We start from the raw sequence: 19532 nt of genomic DNA on the forward strand, positions 1-19532 counted from the left end.
GTTATAATTCCCACCCCACCGGCAGGCTTCACCATTGCTTGAGCAAATGGAATGTGAAAAGACATGCTATATAAGAAACGCAACACAGATTTCTGCAACATTCTAACTTCTTCGACTGCTACAAATCAGTGTGTCCAAAGCAGAGGCTGTTTCTCCAGGTTAGGCTTCTCCAGACTGCAGGATGCATGGAGCAGAGCTCCCACAGCCAGCCCATTGCCACTTTGATGTACGTGACAAAGACATAAACATTCAATGTTGAAAGCCACTGAGATCTGGGGATTAGTTGTTATTGCAACAGAGCTGACTAAGAGACTAGGTTCGTAGTAACTGCAATGGTTACATACTGCAAACAGGATGGAAGATGGTTCCCTAAGATATAAGTGTCTTATCTGTCTGTGCCCTCTGTTTCTTAAATATGTCCAGCTTTGTGTTCCTTGGGGTCAAACCCTTCACTTTTATCTGTACCCCAGGTTCTGCATGAGCTCTTTGAAAATGTCTATTAAAATCACTTATTTACTAAAAGAAATGATTCTTCCTGGTATCTCACATGATATCCCCATCACTATTTCATAGCATCTTTCCAGAGAATCGACATATCACAATATAGCTCAGGCCCTCTTTTAATTTAATTTGTCATTTAAAAAAAATATATGGTGACCAAGAAAAGTTATAATGAACAAATCTTCTGTAGTTGTTGATTAATTTAAACAAGTTCAGTACAGAAATAGAATAAAGTATATAAATATCACAACCATCCCTGTGGAAAAGGAGAGGAGCAGAGCCCCAGAATTACCCTTCAGAGATGTGAGGCCAGGGTTGCATCTCACTGGCTGACACTTCTCCTGAGGATGGACATTTGGGATGGCTTTTAAGAGTCCTGAAGAGCAGGTAGGTCAAGGAATCATTCTGTCAGGCATGGCCACTCCACAGACGTGGACATCGCTCATCTCCCAGGGAGTTAGGACATAGCGGTTGAAAACCACCAGCTCACAGCTCAACACTTTCCAATGCCGGTGCCCACACCTGCACTTCCAGATGTCAGTGAGGTTGTGCTGACCAGACCTCTCACCTGCCCTCCTGCTTGGTTCTAGAGACACGTGCACTTCGGCTGTTAAAGGTTCTGCAGCACTTAGTCTCAGTGGTCCTTCCTGGCCTTCCGTTTGACTTGAAGCCCCTCCCTCACCTCCTCCCAAAGTGGCTGTCCCTCCCAGTTCCAGAAGCTTCTACTGGGCCCTCAGCATGGCTAGGGGGCTCCTGCAAAGACACAGTCCTACTGGTTCTGCTTTGTTAAGGGCAGGACACAAGGTAGGCTGAGCTTCAGCTCTCGTTTCTGGTTGACGTTTGATTTTAACTTTGGTCTTTTTCACCACCCAATAATGCCAACTCCTTCTTGGCCATCAGGTGTCTCCCTGGGTCATCGGCACGTTCTCAGCTCTCTGAGTGTCTGTGGGGAGGGCAGGTCTCTGGAGGGTGGGGTTCAGGTCAGGAAACTTCATCTGCCACGGCCTCTGAACACTCTGTAAGGACTTTTGCCGTCCCCATCAAGTGACAATGACAAGGATGGAGTGCAGTCCCAATGCCAAACACATCATATGCTTTGCCTCATCTAACTTCAGGACAACCCCATGAGATACCACTGTCATCATTGGCATCTACAGATGCAGAAACTAAGGGCTTGGAGCAGTGAAGACATTTGCCCAAGTTCATCCATCTCATAAGTGGTAGAGCTGAGATTTGAACCCAGACGCTTGAACCCTGAGTGTCTTCTCAAAGTGGGAAGATGAAGACAGACATCAACTGGACCCAGAGTTCAGCCTTAAGGATGCTGGGAGTCAGATGGGCTCGGACAGAGTCCCACAACCCAGCCCCTCATCTTGCATTCTTCCTCCATTCATAACTCTTTCTCAGCACTCCTTGCTTCTCCTTGCTCTTAAAATATCATGATGTCTGCCGAGATTAATTCAGTACGAGAGCTGGAAGCAAATCAAGCTTCCTCAATTCCTAGCATGCGAACAAATGTGTCGCCAACATAAACCACTTCTCATAATTTAATTGGATGCTGTTGATTGGCAAAGGAGACAAATGCTAGCTCTCAACTTGCTCTTCAGTCTAATCCCATGAGTCTGTTCAGATCACTGATGCCACAGAAAAAGGAGAACCTCACATTGTGTCAAAATGTGTCAATCCATCGAATTCGAGGATTTGAGAATTGAAGGCCTCCTGAGAGGACATCTAGTACAGATTCTTCATTTTGCAGATGAGGAAACCAAGACAGGAAAAGATCATAACTTGCCAGGCCACAAGAAGATTAAGCATCAGATTCAGCACCGGAACTCAGCCTCCCAGCTCCCCAGCCCTGTGAGTCACAGGGTCCCTCTTGATGACCTTCTCATTTTTCTGCAGTTCTCCCTGTGGGCTGCTACACTCTCTCGCCCTTAACCACAAACTTCCTGAAAAGAACATTGAGTTTTTCTCTATTCTGCCTATTTCCAACCTCAAAATGTAGAAAGCTTTTCACTATTTCAATCTTCATTGGAAGATACACTGTAGTGAGATTTTTCTTCCACATAAATGTTTTTTCCCTCGTGTCATCCACACCACCTAAGTGGCTCTGAGTCACATTCCTGCAACCCTCATGGGGAAGAAACAAGTTTCCTTTGCCCTTCCTTTCTGGCTTTCCAGCCCTGGGTTCACATCTAAGATTAGAACATTTGAAGTTTCAATACAGCTTTTAAGAAAATTGTTTGGGGTCACAAGACTCCAAGATAATGAACATGTATGTAACCCAAGTTTGATGTACAAAAAATTAAAGGCAGAATAAGCTCGGGGTTGGGGTCAAAATTATCTTCTCCCATTAGTCCCAAAAGAGGCATGAGTTTGTCCCAAACTTGGTGAGAACTTTAGCAAAAGCTACCAAACAGGTCCATTGGATTCTTGGGGTTGTCAGTGTCCCCAGAGGATGGCACCCAACGAAAGCAAGCTTGGCCCCAGGGTCCCGTTGGAGTCCATCACTTTGGACTGCTCCACTCCTTCACTTTTCACCTTGCTCCCCATTCCTCTGTCTCCATAGCACCTGACTTTCTTAGCACTCTCCCAGCGCCAGCCTGAGCTCATCCCTTGGGCTTAAGAAGGCCAAGATTTCAGAAATTTGGATCCACATAAAGAAAGGAAGAGCATAAGAGAAGAAATAAATGAAGATAAAACAAAACCTCTTATTTTTCTTATTCTTAATGGATATAATAGATAGCTGCTCAAAGTAATAATAGCAACGATATGTTCATTGGTTATAGCATATGGAGGTGAAATAAATGGCAGCAGTATTATAAGAGACAGGTGGGAGGAATTGGGAATACTCTGTTCTAAGATACCTGCACTGTCTGTGAAACAGTATAGTGTTATTTGAAAGTGGACTCAGATGATTTGTAAATGTGTGTGGCAAACTCTAGAACAACCACTCAGTTTTTTTAAAAGATGCATAATTGACATCTTGAGGGAAGAAAGAAAATACAATCATATAAATGCTCAATTAAAATCAGAGAAGGCATAAAAAGAGAGGGGGAAAGAAACAAAGAACAAGCGAAATAAATAGAAAACAGCTACAAACATGGTAGGTATTAATCCAACTATATGAATATCACTTAAAATGGGAATAGTCTAAGTGTACCAAGTAAAGATAAAGATTGTCAGAGTGGATTAAAAAAAAGACCCAACTATAGATTTTCTATAGGATCCCCCATTTAAATATAAAGACTCAGATAGATTGATGATAATAGGATAGAGAAAGATATACCGTGCTAATATTTATCAAAAGAAAGTTGGAGTAGCTACATTGATTTCAGACAAAGAAGACTTTTGAAGAAATAAAATTATCAGAAATACAGAGAGCATTACATAATGATGAAGGAGTCAGTTCTCCAAGAAGAGATAACAATCCTTAACATATATGCACTTAACAACAAGTACATCAAAATACATTAAGAAAAACAGATAGAACTCTAAGAAGAAATAGACAAATCCTCTACTGTAGCTAGAGACTTCAACCTCCCTCTTTCAGTAATTGATAAATCAGTCAAACAGATAATCAGTAAAGATATAGGTAACCTGAACATCATTATCAATAAACTTGATCTAATTGACATTTATAAAATGCTCCATCAAACAACAGCAGAATAAATATTTTTCTCAAACTCACATGGAATATTCACAAAGATAGACTACACATTGGGCCATAAAACACACCTTAGTGAATTTAAAAGAATAGAAATCATCCAAACTGCAGAATTAAACTGTAAATACATAACAGAAAAATAGCTACAAAATCTCCAAATATTTAGAGATTAAGCACACTTCTAAATAACAGATGAATGAAAGAAGTATCAAGAGAAATTTAAAATATTTTGAGTTAAATGAAAATAAAATTTATAAAAACTTGTGTGATGCAATGAAAAACAGCACTTAGAGGGAAATCTATAGCACTAAATGCATGTATTAGAAAAGAAGAAAAATCTAAAATTAATAATCTGTTTCCACTTTGGAAAACTAGAGAAAGAGCAACTTAATTTTCTCCTTACGTACAAAAGAAAACAAATAATAAAAATTAGAGCAGAAATTGATGAAATTGAAAAAAGAAAGCAATACAGGAAATCAAAACAAAAGCTGAATCTTTGAAAAGATCAATAAAATTGATAAACTTATAGCTGAGCTAACCAGGAAAGAGAGAGAGAGAATACACAAATTATCACTATCAGAAGTGAAAGAGGTGTCATCAGTACTGATCCTATGGATGTTAAAAGAATAATGAAGGAATGCTGTGAACAACTCCATGTCCACAATTTGATACCTTAGATGAAATGGACCAATTCCTTGAAAAACACAAACTACCGAAACTGATAAAAGGAAGAACAAGTCACCTGATAGGCCTGCATCTATTAAGGAAATGGATTCAATAGTGAACATCTTTCCAAAAAAGAAAGAACCAGTCCCAGGTAGTTTTACTGGTGAATGCTACCAAACATTTGAGGAAGAAATGATGCCAATTCTCCATAATCTTTTCCAGAATATAGAAGCAGAGGGAATACTTTGGAACTCATTCTATTAGGCCAGCTTGACCCTAATACCAAAACTAGACATTACAAGAAAGGTAAACTAGAGACCAATATCTCTCATGAACACAGATGCAAAAATCCCCAGCAAAATATTAGTGGATTGAATCCAATGACACATAAAAAGAATTATACACTATAATCAAGTGCAATTTATTTCAGAAATGCAAGCTTGTTCAACATTTGAAAATTGATAGACCAAAGAAGAAAAATCATATGATCATATAAATTGATGCAGAGAAAATATGCAACAGAATCCAACATCCACTTATGATAAAAAGTCTCAGCAAACTAAGAATAGAGGGAAACTACAAAAAAATCTACTGCTAACATCACAATTAGTGGTGAGAAACTGGACACTGCCACTGAGATCAGAACAATGTAAGGATGTCCTCTCTCACCATTCTTATTCAACATCACACTGGAAGTCATAGCTAGTCTAATAAGACAAGAAAGGGAAATGAAAGATAGATTGAGATGGAAGAAATAAAACTTTGTTCACAGATGACATTATCTAAGTAGAAAATCCCAATCAACAATAGCATCAAAAGAATAAAATGCTTAGAAATAAATTTAACAAAAGCAGTGCAAAATTTATACTCTGAAAACTACAAAACATTCTTGAAAGAAAAAAGAATTAAGTAAATGGGTAGACATCCCATGTTCAAGGATTGGAAGACAATATTGTTAAGGTGGCACTACCCCCCAAACTGACCTACAGATTCAGTGCAATCGCTATCAGAATCTTGGCTGACTTCTGCAGCTGATTCCAAAATGCATACAGATTTGCAACGGACCCAGAAGAGCTGAAATAATCTTGAAAAAGTAGTGCAAAGCTGGAGGACTCACTCTTCCTGATCTCAAAACTTACTACAAAGCACCAGAAATCAAGATGGTATGGAACTTGCATAAGGATGGAAATATAGATTGGTGGAATAGAACAGGGTCCAGAAATACACTCCTACATTTATATTCAGCTGATTTTCAACAAAGATGCCAAAACAATTCCAAGGGAAAAGGACAGTCTTTTCTATCATTGGTGTTGGGACGACTGGATATCCACATCCAAAAGAATTAAATTGACCCCTATCTCACATCATATCTATCATATACAAAAATTAACTCAAAATGAATCAAAGACCTAAATATAAGAGCTAAAAAAAAAAGTCTTGGAAAAAAACTAGGTGTAAATCTTCACAATCTTGGATTAGGTAATGGTTTCTTAGATATGACTCCAACAAAACCAGCAACAAAAGAAAAAATAGATAAATAAGACTTCATCAAATTTTAAAATTATTGTGCTTCAAAAGGCACCTTTAAGAAGGTGAAAAAAACATCCCACAGAATGGGAGGAAATATTTTCAAATCACATATCTGATAGTGGATTTGTATCTAGAACACAAAATGAACTCTTACAATTCAATAATAAAAAAGACAATCCAATATTTTCAAAGTGGGCCAAGTATCTGAACAAGTATTTCTCCAAAGAAGATAAACAAATGGCCAATAAGTGTCTGAAATGATGCTCAACAGCGTCAGCCAGCAGGGAAATGCAAATCAAAACCACAATGAGATACCACTTCTCATGCACTAGGATACCTTAGATGATAAGAGATACTGGTGAGAATGTGGAGAAAGCGGAACCCTCATACACTACTAGTGAGAACGGAAAATCTCCATTTTGGTGAATCCTTTGGAAAACGGTCTGGCAGTTCCTCAAAAGGTTATGCATAGAGGTATCATATGAGCCAGCGATTCCACTCCTGGGTCTACACCAAAGAGAAATAGAAACATACATCCACACAAAAACTTGCACAAAATGTTCATAGTGGCATTATTCATAATACCCCAAAAGTGGAAACAACTCAATTGTCTACCAACTGATGAGTGAATAAATAAAATGTGGCATGGAGATGCAATGGAATATTTATTCAGCGTTAGAAATGAACGAAATGCTACAGCATTTATGAACCTTAAAAATACTATGCTAAGTGAAAGAAGCCAATCAGAAAAGACCACATATTGTATGATTCCATTGATATGCAATGTCTGAATACACAAATCTATAGAAACAAAAAGAACTTAGAAGTGGTTACTTAGAGCCGAGGGCAATGGAGGAGGAGAATGGAACAGAACAGAGCACAGATCCTGTGTGTTGACCAAGCAGTTAATAGGTGAGCGGGGGTGCACAGGGTGATGGCACCACCTGTGGCTTGAACGAGAGGGCTCGGAGTGTAGACACGGCTCCCCACTGCCCAGCTATGGGACTCTGAGCCAGTGACCCCATCCGAGCTCCAGTTATCTCTCTGGTAAAATGGGAATCAAATCATTCTCCCATCTTTCTGGTCTCACGGGGTTGTCACCGGGGTTGGTGAAAGGTGTAAAAGTGGGAGAGTTCTGAAGGACACAGGACGTTCTGGCGGGTCGAACAGGGGAAGGGCCTTGGCATTTCACAGCCACTGGTACCATTCTCTCTGCTTGGAATGCCCTCTCCCTTCTTCTCTGCCCAGAACACCTTTGACAATCACTTCCTCTGTACAGCCATCCTTCGCATTCAACACGGTGAACCCCACCTGCCAAGGGGCTGCCAGTGGGTTTGTGCTCAACTCCCGTGTTGTCATTTCTGTGCATCTGATGTTGGCTTTCCCCTCGCCACAGCCAGCACCCTGCTGACAAACGGGCCTGCAGGGGAAGATGAACAGCCCAGGGAAGGACGGCGGATAGAGCTGGGAGAGGCAGGGAGGAAGGTGGGCCACCCAGGACTGGGAGACGTTGGCAGGTGGGTGGGGACGCACCCCCGGAAGATGACTTGGCAGTGAGTAAGGATGGAAGCAAGCAAGGGAGAGCCAGCTCACCTCCTGCCCGCCCACCGCAGCCCCAGACCGGGAGGGGCTGAACGCTGAGTTGGGGTCGATGAGGCATCCAGAGAGGAGCAGACGACTGCCAGGCAGGCAGCCATTCACAGGGACTGGCACAGGCACACCCGTTTCAGCTGCCACCTCAGCCCTCCCTCCAGGGTCAAAGTGAATGGGATATTCACCGAGGAAGCCGTTAGCAAGGGCGGCCACTGATTCATGGTTTATAAGCAACGATGAAGTCCTTTTTCCACTGGCTGCAACGGCCAAGATGCTGTAAACAGTAACCGTGACGATGCCAGTGGGCCCCCACCGCACCCTCTCCTCGGCTCACCTCTCCAGCCCTGAGCAGTGGCTGGGGAGGCCAGAACTGCCCTGTCGCTTCTCCTCCACACAGCAGCAGCTGCGTCCTGAGGAAACACACTGAACACTCGAAGCGACGCACAGCACGTACAGCCAATCTGCCAGCCAAATTCTGGGAGAGGTGGTGGGTGGGCTGCAAGCCTGTGAAGGAGTGGAATCGAAGCCTTGGTCTTCCCTGTAGTGGATAGCCAGGAACCTGGTGGCAACAAAGCGGGTGGCATCATTGCCTCCTTCCCTCCTTCGTTCATTCATACAACCAAGCCGTCCCTCAGCGCTTTCACCTGCCAGGACCCACTAGGGGCTAGAGATACAAAACCCAGACAGATGTATGTGGTTCTCAGCACACAGGAAGGACTTGCATATTCTCAAGACATCCTTCTGTCACCTAATTCCCAAGGAAAGGATCCTGTCCAGATAGCTGTAGCAAGATGCCTGGTGATCAGACCTATGGGTGGCTGCCATCGTCAAGATGCTGGAACCCAGGAGAAACTCCAGAAGCACTGCCCTTTCAAGAACTGCCCTGGCCAGCCTTAGACCTGTCAGGATGGGTTACACTTCTGTGTAGTGCTTAGGGATACAGGCTGTTACAGCCACACTGGTGGGCTCCCCACCCAGCCCCTGGGACCCCTTTTTCCAGTCAGGGGATCCCATCGCCCAGTGGCTGCTGGTGCAGCTGATAAAAGCTCTCACCTGCAGCTTTCTCTGCAAGATTGTCCTTGATCAATGGGAGCCACCTGCCCAGAAGTGCCGGAAAGTTGTGTCCCCCTCCCGAGGGGAGGCCCAAAGCCCACAACTGATGAAGGCAGAGGTGCAAAGTGCTACAGGTTCAACGCATGCTCTGGAGCGACCGTGAGAGCCGGCAAAGCTGCATGTCACTGAACCCACTGCGGCTTCTCTTCGTCCCGTCCTCTCCCGCTTCCCTCCCGCCCTCCCTCCCTTACACGTGTCTCCTGGGGCACCCCCTGATCAGTCATTTGCAGGAGAATCATCTCAGGCTCTTCTCCCAGGGAGCCAGACCTAAAACAGGTGTGAGCCAGAATGTCTGCATCAAATCCCACTGCCCCAAGTCCCCTGAGACCAGGTCCTTAACCTGTCCCAGTCTCCATTTCCTCCTCTGTCAAGTAGAGATAATGGGAATACTTGCCCATACGGGTGCTGTGTGGATCATGTATGTGCCTTAACACACATGAGGGGTTGGGACAAGCCCTGGCCTACAGAAAGCCAGGTTTGAGATGTCAGTTGTTTTTCACTCTGCAGTGTGCGGGTGGCCTTCTCTGAGCCACATGTCAGATGCCCGAGGCCCATCCATTCATCCTCCCACAGACCATCGTAGTCAAACCAGCCAAGGACCTGGTTTTCATGCTGGGCATATTCATTTGGGGTGTCTTACCCAGTATCTGAGGTTGATTTAGAAAGTTCATCTCCAGGGAGAAAGTTTGAAGAACTGATGAAGCTTACCCCAAAAATAAATATATCAATGGGCGTGGCCTTTTAGCAGAGCAGAAATTCTAAACCTGGCTGCATGGCAAAAATCACCTGGCAGCTTATTAAAAATGCTGGCTCTCCTGCAACACCACCCCCCACCCTTGGGTGTCTGATTCAGTCGCTTGTGTGGACGTGCATCCTTGACAAGCACCCAGGATGGTGGCGTCATGAAAGCCTTCCTGGAGGAGAAGAGGCCTGAACTGGGTGTGGAAGGATGTATAGGAGTTTTCCAAATGGGGAGGCAGTGGGGGAGAAGGGCATCCCAAGCAGAGGGGACAGTGAGAACAGAGGGGTGGGCCCTGGAACTGCACAGCGGGTGCAGAGATGTGCAAGTGTTTCTGTGTGGCTAGAACATGAAGGGAGGTGACAGTCGCAGTGGGTGACAAGCTGGAACTGGCCAAAGTGGCTCATGATGCCCATAATGGTCAATGCTGCGGCACCGGCCACACTCGGAGCTTCTCACAGCCCCTGTGGATGCTCCCGGGCCTGCTGGCTCTCCATCCCCATGCCTTCTGCCTTCACACATCACTCAAGAAGATAATAAATGATGCCCTACACATGGGACCAGGCCTCAAAAGTTGTCTCTATCAGGCCATTAGAACCTAACAATGATTCCAAAGACTTCAGAGTGTCTTCTAGAAGCTTCCCTCTGTGCCCTCCCTCATCCTGTTAGGACCCTCCGAGGCTGTCTTTGCTGGGTGAGAAGGAGCTGGACAAAGGCAGGAACTGCTTTCCCCCCCAAGATCCCAGGACTGACATCCCAAGGAGGGTGGTGTCCCGCTGGCATGCTGCACTCCCTCCTTTCGTAGGCCCCCGGAAGGAGTGATGAGAGCTGGCGTCCTCGGGGAACACAGCTGATGAGATCATTCCCAAAAGGGATCCTAGAGAGGAGGCTTCACGGGGGTGCATCAGAACGATACATCACTAATCCTTAAGTGTATACGGGGCATTTGCTATCTGCCAGCATAGGCTGGAAGCTGATGACACGACAGAGCAAACATGGCTCCAGCCCCAGCAGAGCTTAAAATACAGTAAAACAGGAAAAGATTTTGTAAAAAGTGAGTCTATAACTTGGATTATTCTTGTCATACATCTTTTTTAAGTTAGTAATGTCTACAATGATTGGAACAGTATGCTATGGGCTTGTCGTGATGTTATTTAAATAAAAATACTACAGCAGACTTAGAGGAGAGAGGGAGGGAAGGAGAGAGAAGAGAGGAAGGGATGGGGAGCTCTTCTTATTCGGGGAGAGCTCTTCTGCGCCCTCAGACCAGGGCTGCCCCTGCCCCTGGTCAGAGAGATCAGCAGAAGAGAAAGAACTTCCCGACTTCACAAATCCCTTTCCACGTGGGCAGTTCTGGTGATTTCAGATTTCCGTGTGATCACGGTCTCCGCGATGTAGAGTGCTTTCCTCCAGGGAAGCTCACACCTCTTCCTTTAAGGAACAATCCATCCTCCTGACAATCCTATTATAGGAGAAGGAATGTGTTTTTATAAGTCATTTTGCCAAAACGCATCAGAAAGAGGGATGGAACCAAAACCAAACGAGGTTGACGGCGAAACGTTAACATCTGTTATTCCATGAACGCTGCCATGATCGTGGCGTGACGTGATGAAACGTACAGTCTTTAAAAATCTCTTTCACTATCCCAGACTGATAAGAGGAATCTACGTGAGAAGCTATACGCTCTGCTGACTCTTCAAGCCTTCTGCGGTCACGTGATCCCGGAGGCACCTTCTGCAGTGAGGGATGGCTCTGGCTCTCCCGTCTCTAAGCCCGTCTTCACCTCGAATTGAACGGGCAGAAAGCCGCCTCCTTCAACTCCATTAGCCTGGCCCGTGAAATGCCTTCTTTACCACGTTCTCAGCATCCTCGGGGCCAACCTGCAAAAAGGTACCACTGAGACCATTTCCTACAGACTGGCTCTTCAAGACAAGAATTTTTTCTCAGAAGCAGCCACGTGATTCGTTCCATCTATAACTAATTTTCAAAAATATATTTATCTCTCTTGAGCTTGTAACACTTTTTCCAGCTGATCTCTCCTTTTCTTTTATTTTAATTACCTTCTATAAAGGGATGTGCGTGTGTATAGTAAGGAATCTCGATTGCCTTAGGAAAAAAATTCAGGATATAAATGATCAATTGTGATATTCTATTATATAATTATATACACTATTCTATGTTACTATATTAATTTATCATTTAATTAAATATAGTCTGTAGTGTCTCAGAAACCAGTTCTAAACAGTCTTTACTGGCATGTTTCCTCTCTAGGAATGCTGACTGAAATATCTATAGCTTTCAGGAAGCCTGAAGGATTCAGGCTGAGGCCTAGCTGCACGGAGCTGGCCATGTCCTTCCTTCCTCGTAGGTTCTATGTGGCACGTTGGAGGCAGGTTAAAGAGATCAGCTTCTGCTTTTGTCACCCCTAAGGGGGTCCATATGTCAGAGCCCAGCCTCCCAGGACAGCTCCAGTTATATCAGTTATACCTGCCTGATAGATAGATGATAGATAGATAGATAGATAGATAGACAGACAACTAGAAAGATAGCTAGATAGATGATAGATGGATGGCTAGACAGCTAACTAGCTAGCTAGATAAAATAGATAGAGAGAGTAGATAGATAGATAGATAGACAGATAGGCAGATAGACAGACAACTGGAAAGATGACTAGACAGATGATAGATAGATGGTTAGACAGCTAGATAGCTAGCTAGATAGATGACAAACAGCTAGATAGGTGATAGAAAGAGAGAGTTGATATATAGACAACTAGAAAGATAGCAATATAGATAATAGATAGATGGCTAGACGGCAAGATAGATGAGAGATAGAGAGATAGAGATTAACACACATATTCATACACACACACATATATAGTTATATATAGGTATATGTGTGTGTGTATGTATGTATATAGGCATGAACATATCTTCCAGAGACAGGTTTGGGGTTCCTAGATGCTGGCCTCCCTCTCTCTGGCCCCCCCCCCCCCCCGCCCAGAACCTTCTCCCACCCCGCTTCTACAGTTCCTAGTGGCTAAGGTGAGGTGGAAACTGTGGGGCCTAAAGAGAACATCTTCCTGTCCAGCAGGGATGCCAGCCCGGAGCAGCCAGAGCTTCTGGTGTTTCAAGAGAAGCTTTCACACTTTTTGTGTGAAATCTGAATTTTCAAATGTTAGATCAAATTTCCTTGAAAGAAAACACGTCCCCCAGGCCTCCAGTCGGGACCTCTGTGTCAGATAGGGGATGGCTGGAGTCGTAAGACCTGAGGACAGATCTCAGTTCTGCCACTGAGCCCCTGGCCTCGGCTCCTCACCAGCAGGGGAGGGCGTGGGCCAGCGGTCTCCCAGCTCCCTCCCAGCTCCCCGTTTCTGATTCCTCCACTCCTCCCACGCCCAAAAAAATCCTGACAAATTTTCTAACCGCCTCTCGGGATAATTTAATAAAGCATTAACTAAATTATAAATGTCTCTATTCAAACAGGGGCCTGGCCAGTAAAGTTTGAACCAACTACCAGATTTCCAACTGTTTTCCATTGACCCATATATTAAAATAGTAGAAGCCTTTGCTCTCATGAGGTTTCTGGAAATCCTAGATGCAGCAGGAATGACGCTCCAGTTGTGGAATTTCACTAGGCAACAGGCCCCAAACAGAAAATGTCAGCACTTCTGAGGAATAATGCCGTGTTTCTGGTACACTTCCCCCCGCCTTTCTTTATCCTGTTTCTGCTCTTTTATTTTTATCATCCTTTTTAAGCGTTCGTGTGTATTTTTATTACTATAATTTAAGGAGTCCTTACTTCCCTAAAATGACCTTTTCTGACTTGCCACGCTGCCTAAAATTATCACGCCGGCCCCTTCTCCAGAGCAAGGCTCTGCTCTGTTGGAATGCCCACCTTGGAAGGGCAATGAATTCACGCTTCATCTCCAGGAGCTGGGTGTTTAAGGAGTAGTTCACGGGGATATCAAAGCATTGCTTGATGGCCAGACAACTGGTCAACCCCCGAGGAGGGCCAGCCCTGGAGGGAGCAAGGCTAATGTCAAGGTCCAGCCCAGGGTCTTTGAGCCTGGAGAAGGATGCAGGCACCAGCATCATCTAAAGGAAGCCATAGATGTACCCCCAGGAGAAGCCGGTCTGCCTCTGTACTCTCTGCGCCATGCGGAATATAAACATCTGCTAAATGAATCATAATTACGAGACGCCTGCCCTTCGCACAGTTTATTACCCCTCCTTTCAGTGTTGCACAGCGAGTGGCCCCCTGGAGATCCAAGCAGGTGGCTGCGTTCCTGGTCTCCTTCTGCAAGACTCTGCAGAGAACTCATTCGATAGGGATTTGGGTTGGAAAAGAGGACCTGTCAGGATTTTAGGAAATGTAGTGGGTGGAATGGCGCCTCCCTAAACATTCGTTCATGCTCTTACGCCTGGAACCCCAAAATATGACCTTATTTAGAAAAGGATCTTTTCTAAATGTAATTTAAGATGTAATTAAGTTAAGGATTTTGAGATGAGAACATCCTGGATGACCTGGGTGGGCCCTAAAGGCAGTGAACAGTGCCCTTCTAAGAGATCCAAGAGAGAAGACACGGGGAGAAGGAGAGAAAAACGGAGGTAGAGAGCGGAGGGATGCAGCCACAAACCAAGGAAGAGCTGGAGCCACCAGAAGCTGGAAGAGGCAAGGAAGAACCCTGCCCTGGGGCCTCTGGAAGGAGCAGAGCCCTGCTGACTGCTTGATTTCAGACTTCCGGCCTCCAGAACTGTGTGGAAATAAATTCCTGTTGTTTTAAGCCCCCAGGTTTGTGGCGATTTATTAGAGCAGCCACGGGAAACTAGTAGAGGGAGCTGCCATTCGAAGGGGTCTCATGGGCCCCTTACCCAGTGAGGACATGAGCTCACATGAGGGGTTAGAAGGTCAGCCGCAGAGACTGACAGTAGGGGTCCCGCAGGCACAAGCTACTTACCTCCAGGTCACTCTGTAGTGGGGCCCACAGTCACCCCACACAGGGAACTCCCACCAGCATTGTGAGATTTAAAGTATGCTTGTTTTTTGGTGAGGAAGATCCACCCTGAGCTAACATCTGTTGCCAATCTTCCTCTTTTTTTCCTCCCCAAAGCCCCCGAGTACATAGTTGTCTATCCTAGTTGTAAGTGCTTCTACTTCTTCCGTGTGGGATGCCACCACACCGTGGCTTGATGAGCAGTGTGTAGGTCCGTGCCCAGGATCCAAACTGGTGAACCCCAGGCCGCCAAAGCAGAGCGCAAACTTAACCACTACACCACCTGGCCAGCCCCCCAAATTTAAATATATGCCTGACATAAAAGTCAAAGACCAAAGGAAATCAATAAATGTAGGAAAAAAAGAACTCTGAGTTAAAGCAAACAATAAAGAGGGCAGAATAAACCTTCAAAGAAACTGGATTTGAAACCTCAGAGAACAGGATAAAATAATGTATTCTTAAAGCAAGCATACTCTCTACAAAAATTTTTTTAAACACAATACTAATGACCACTTGGTAGTTAAAAATATGAGGCTGAGAATTTTTTAAAAAGTGATAGGAAACAAATTTGACAAAATATCCAAGAAAGTAGAACAAAAATAAAAGGAATTTATAATGAAGGAACAAAGATAAGACCACTGAAGAATTGATCTATCCCAGGAGTGTCAAAATGAAGAAGGGAAACTATGAAAGAAATAACACAAGAAAAATCCCAGCATTGAAGGACTTGAGTCAACAGATTGAAGGGCCTGACAACCACCCTTAACCCTTGGGGTGACTCTTGAACCCCGAGTGTGAGAGGATGCTGATGTGCTCATCTTCCTCTGCTCCTTCTCTCCATCCCCCTCCTCCCCATGCTGTGTGACGAATCATCACTCTTATTTTATTGTTAAAAAAAATTGGTAACACTTACACTTGATGATGTTTCCACATTGAGAAAAGTATCCAAAAGTTTAAACTAAAAGTTAAACCCACACACAAATGTAAACATTTCACTACACAGCTGAGTAATGTGCCAGGATTACACTGCTCCCTCTAGAAGGCCAATGATCCCATTGAAAAGAAATTCTGCATGTGGGTCCTTTCCACGCTCTACCAATTGCTTTACTATCTCTTTGAGACTCTCCAGAATCTCGATTGTTCCCTCCCCTACCATCTCCTCCTTTCTCATGGACCTCTCAGAGCCTCTTCCTCCAGCCTGAGCCCAGGGCTGCTGCTTCTCCACCGGCATCATCCTTCACAAAGACGACACTCCCTTGCGATTGAATGCACTGTCTCCTAGAATCCGGGTCTGCCTCCTTCTTTAGTCTCTCCTCCTTTGGGAGTTTGTCCTCCAATAACTTCCCTGGGAAAGGTGCGTGGGAGGTAAACGTCCTGAGGTCTTCGATGCGTGACGATGCCTTTGTGATTCCCTCATGCTTCAGCAGTAACTGAACTGGGTGTAGAATCCTGGGATGAAAATCATTTTCCTGTGGAACTTTGAAGACTTTGCTCCATTGTCTTCCAGCATCCTATGCTGCTGCTGAGAAGTCTGCTGCCAGTCTGATAGTCCTTTCTTTGTGGCACATCTTTTTTCCCCGTTTTTCTATTTGAGAATGTCTTTTCGCCATTGCACCTGTTCTTACCTGTTAACTTCTTGAACCAGAGGAGGACGAACTAGGAATAAACTGGGAAATGAGATGCAGGAGTGCCAGAAGGAAGGTCAGCAACGTCTCCTGTGTTGCTGGTGGAGGCCAAGCTGAAAGATGTGTCTCATGGCAGAAACCGAATGTGACAGCTACAGAACTTGGCCAACTTGCCCACCCAATCACAGTGATGTGGGACCACCATAGACCTCCTGACATTGAGACAGAGCCGAAAATGTGTTCCCTGTGGGCAATTCACCCTCCCAGAAGAAGAAAGATGGAGCTGTCCAGCCCAGAAACCTTCCCAGATATACCAATCAGGAAAGTCACTGCACATCCCAGGAATAGAGTGAGGAGAGAGGCAGTGAGAAGCAGGAGGTCACACCAGCGGAGTCCATCGGGGGCAGAAGGCACTGTCCCCAACAGTAGTTCCTGAAACTACTACTGGTCAGCCATCGGAGCTCTTGGGCTGATCCTCTGCGGCTTTTCTCTCGTAATCTCTGTTTCTTCATATTTTATACTATTTTCTCACAGATTTCTTCTACTTGTAACACTTGTATTGAATTTTTTCCTGTAATTTTAACCTCACAGGACCTTCTTGCTGAGACTATTCTGTTCTCATAGCTTCTGTTCACGTTTCGTGAATGAATTATCTTTTTTAAAAAAATTCATTGGAGACGCTGATGAATCTGGGTTTGGGTTTGAGTTTTTATTTTATTTCTTTTTACGTTTTCTTGTTCATGCTGTTTTGTTTTGTTCGTCTTCTTCTTTTATTGTGTCAGTTGGGTCATCTGCAAAGCAGGCGTGAAGACGGAGTTAGAAGTGAATGAGAGTTGCCAGCAATAAAGCCTATGACGATTGAAACCAAAGGGAGCAGGAGCGTTTCCAGCTTGCCTCTAATGCCAAGCTCACTCATCTGTAAAGCTTGGCTTCTTCCTCGTGCTTCAGCAGTTCATAGCAGATGAGATGCCAGCTGGGGGAGGCACTGGTCCTACTGTGGTGAGTGACATGGGGGTCTGGACCATTTGCTAATGCATCTTACTCGTGTCCCCTGGTTCTGCTCAGGATCCATCCCATGTTAGAATGGACAGCCCTGGGCACACCCAGCTATATGACTTGGTGAGTCCTAAACAGAGATACAAGAGGGACCACCAACCTTGCATTCTTAAAATCTTCAAGGGTGGTACTGATGGTGCCAAGCCACCACCCTTCCAGAACGTGATGTTTTTGATTCACTGTCTTGGCTGGAGAAGGGAGGAGGAGTTTCTGAAGTCTCCACTCAGTCTTCCCATTACAATAGCTCTTACTCCAAAGATCCACCACGGGGGTTACACCACTGCCAAATACATCGATCCCAATGGTATATTCGGGAACTGCATGCAGTACCGAATGCAGTGCAGTAACAACCAGTCATTTCTGTGGTCCTCCTAGTGCACTGTTGCCTCCATATTTTCAATAGACTGTATAATCACATTAGTCAGGCATCCCCTTCACTGGGACATTGTTCCAAGTCACCACCATTAATATTGTTGGCATCTGGGCCACCATCTTGTGCCAGGGACTACCCACAGCCCACATACCACTTGGGATGGGGTCCTCCTTGCCAGCCAGGCTGTGGGCAATCCAGTCCCTAAACTCACTTCTTGGGTCCTCTGCTAAGCAAAAGCAAATACAGACATGCAAGAGATTTATTGGGCATCACACCTGTGAAAAATAAAGGGGAAAAGGGACAGAAGGAGGCAGGAAGAGCATTCATACAGTGATGCAGCTCTGGCTCCTGTGAAAAGACATGAGGAAGGAAGGAGGACTGGGCAGGAGAAGCCCAAGACTGCCATGTGTCTCATAGGCCATCAGGAGGCTCTGCTGCAGAGAACACCTTTAGAGGAGTCCCACACTGGCCAGAAACTGTAAGCCTTGTACCACAGCCATTCTCAGTCCTTGGCTGGGGGATGCCAGTGAAGCACATGGCCTCAGCTTGAAGGCAGGGTAGAGCCTGAGGGCTCCCCAACAGAGCTGACAGCAAGCTGCAGAATTTCTGGGAGGGAGATCCGAGGGGATGGCCTCCATGGCTGCCACATTCATCTCTGAATGCTCTTTTTTTCTGCATTTTATTTTTGGGCGTCTTTCTTTGCTCTTCTCCTTCACATTGCCAGCTTTTCTCAAATGTCTGGCAGTTCCTTGTTGTGTGCTCATTCATTGGAGCAGGGCAATAGAATCTGCTTGGGGAAGGGGCTGACCGCTGGTGGACCTCACCTTACTTGATCAGGCTGGAGCAAACAGTAAGTCGGGACCCCAGGAACAAGGTTCAGGGGAGTGGTCAATAAATGTCAAACTGCCAGGGCTTGGTTCTGGGGTATCCAGCCAAGGCCATGGCAGCTTCAGCCCTCCCAAAACAACTCACTGAATTTCTTTAGAGCAGAACCTTTGGTTGGTTGGTTGGTTGAATTCGCAGGAGGAGGTAGGATGGTCTGGGAAGAGGAGCAATGTTTAAACGCCAGGTATTCCAGGGAGGGGAGACTTGGCTGGTGCACTTCCACTTACCCACCCCGTTTCAGGTCCACAGCCTTCTCCACACTGGGCACCCTGACGGCTCTAGGCTCCACACGGCTGACACTCTACCTCGGTGCTGCCCCTCTGCAAGGTCCACACAAGGCTCCTCCACAACCCTCCAAATTTGTTGAAATCTCTCATCTTCTGAAGGGTCCCCTCCTATTCCTTTATTTTTGTGAGCTGTAACTTTTAGCAATCCCTTTACTGTCTTTCAATGGGGCTGCAGGCTGGAGAGGGGACAAGGACGCATGGTTTCCACCATCTGGAGCTGGAAGCCTTGAACTAGCATGCTTCAAGCACGGTTATCAGAAGTCATCTCAAATCTTGGTCTGGAAATAAACAAGTCATATTATTTATATTTCTAAAGCTGCGGAGGTGACGCTTACAAATTTTTCTCTCTTCTCGTTGCTTCCTCCCTCCCTCCTCTTGACCCTGCTCTTGGCTTCACCCTGAGCAGTCAGTCGTCTCCCTTCTGGCTCTGAAACGAGATCAGGAGACTCGTGCGCCCCGTTCCACACACAGTCGCCTCCAAAGAAATGCCTCAGCTGTCCA

The sequence above is a fragment of the Equus przewalskii genome, chromosome 5, assembly GCF_037783145.1.
Source record: "Equus przewalskii isolate Varuska chromosome 5, EquPr2, whole genome shotgun sequence".
NCBI lineage: Eukaryota > Metazoa > Chordata > Mammalia > Perissodactyla > Equidae > Equus > Equus przewalskii.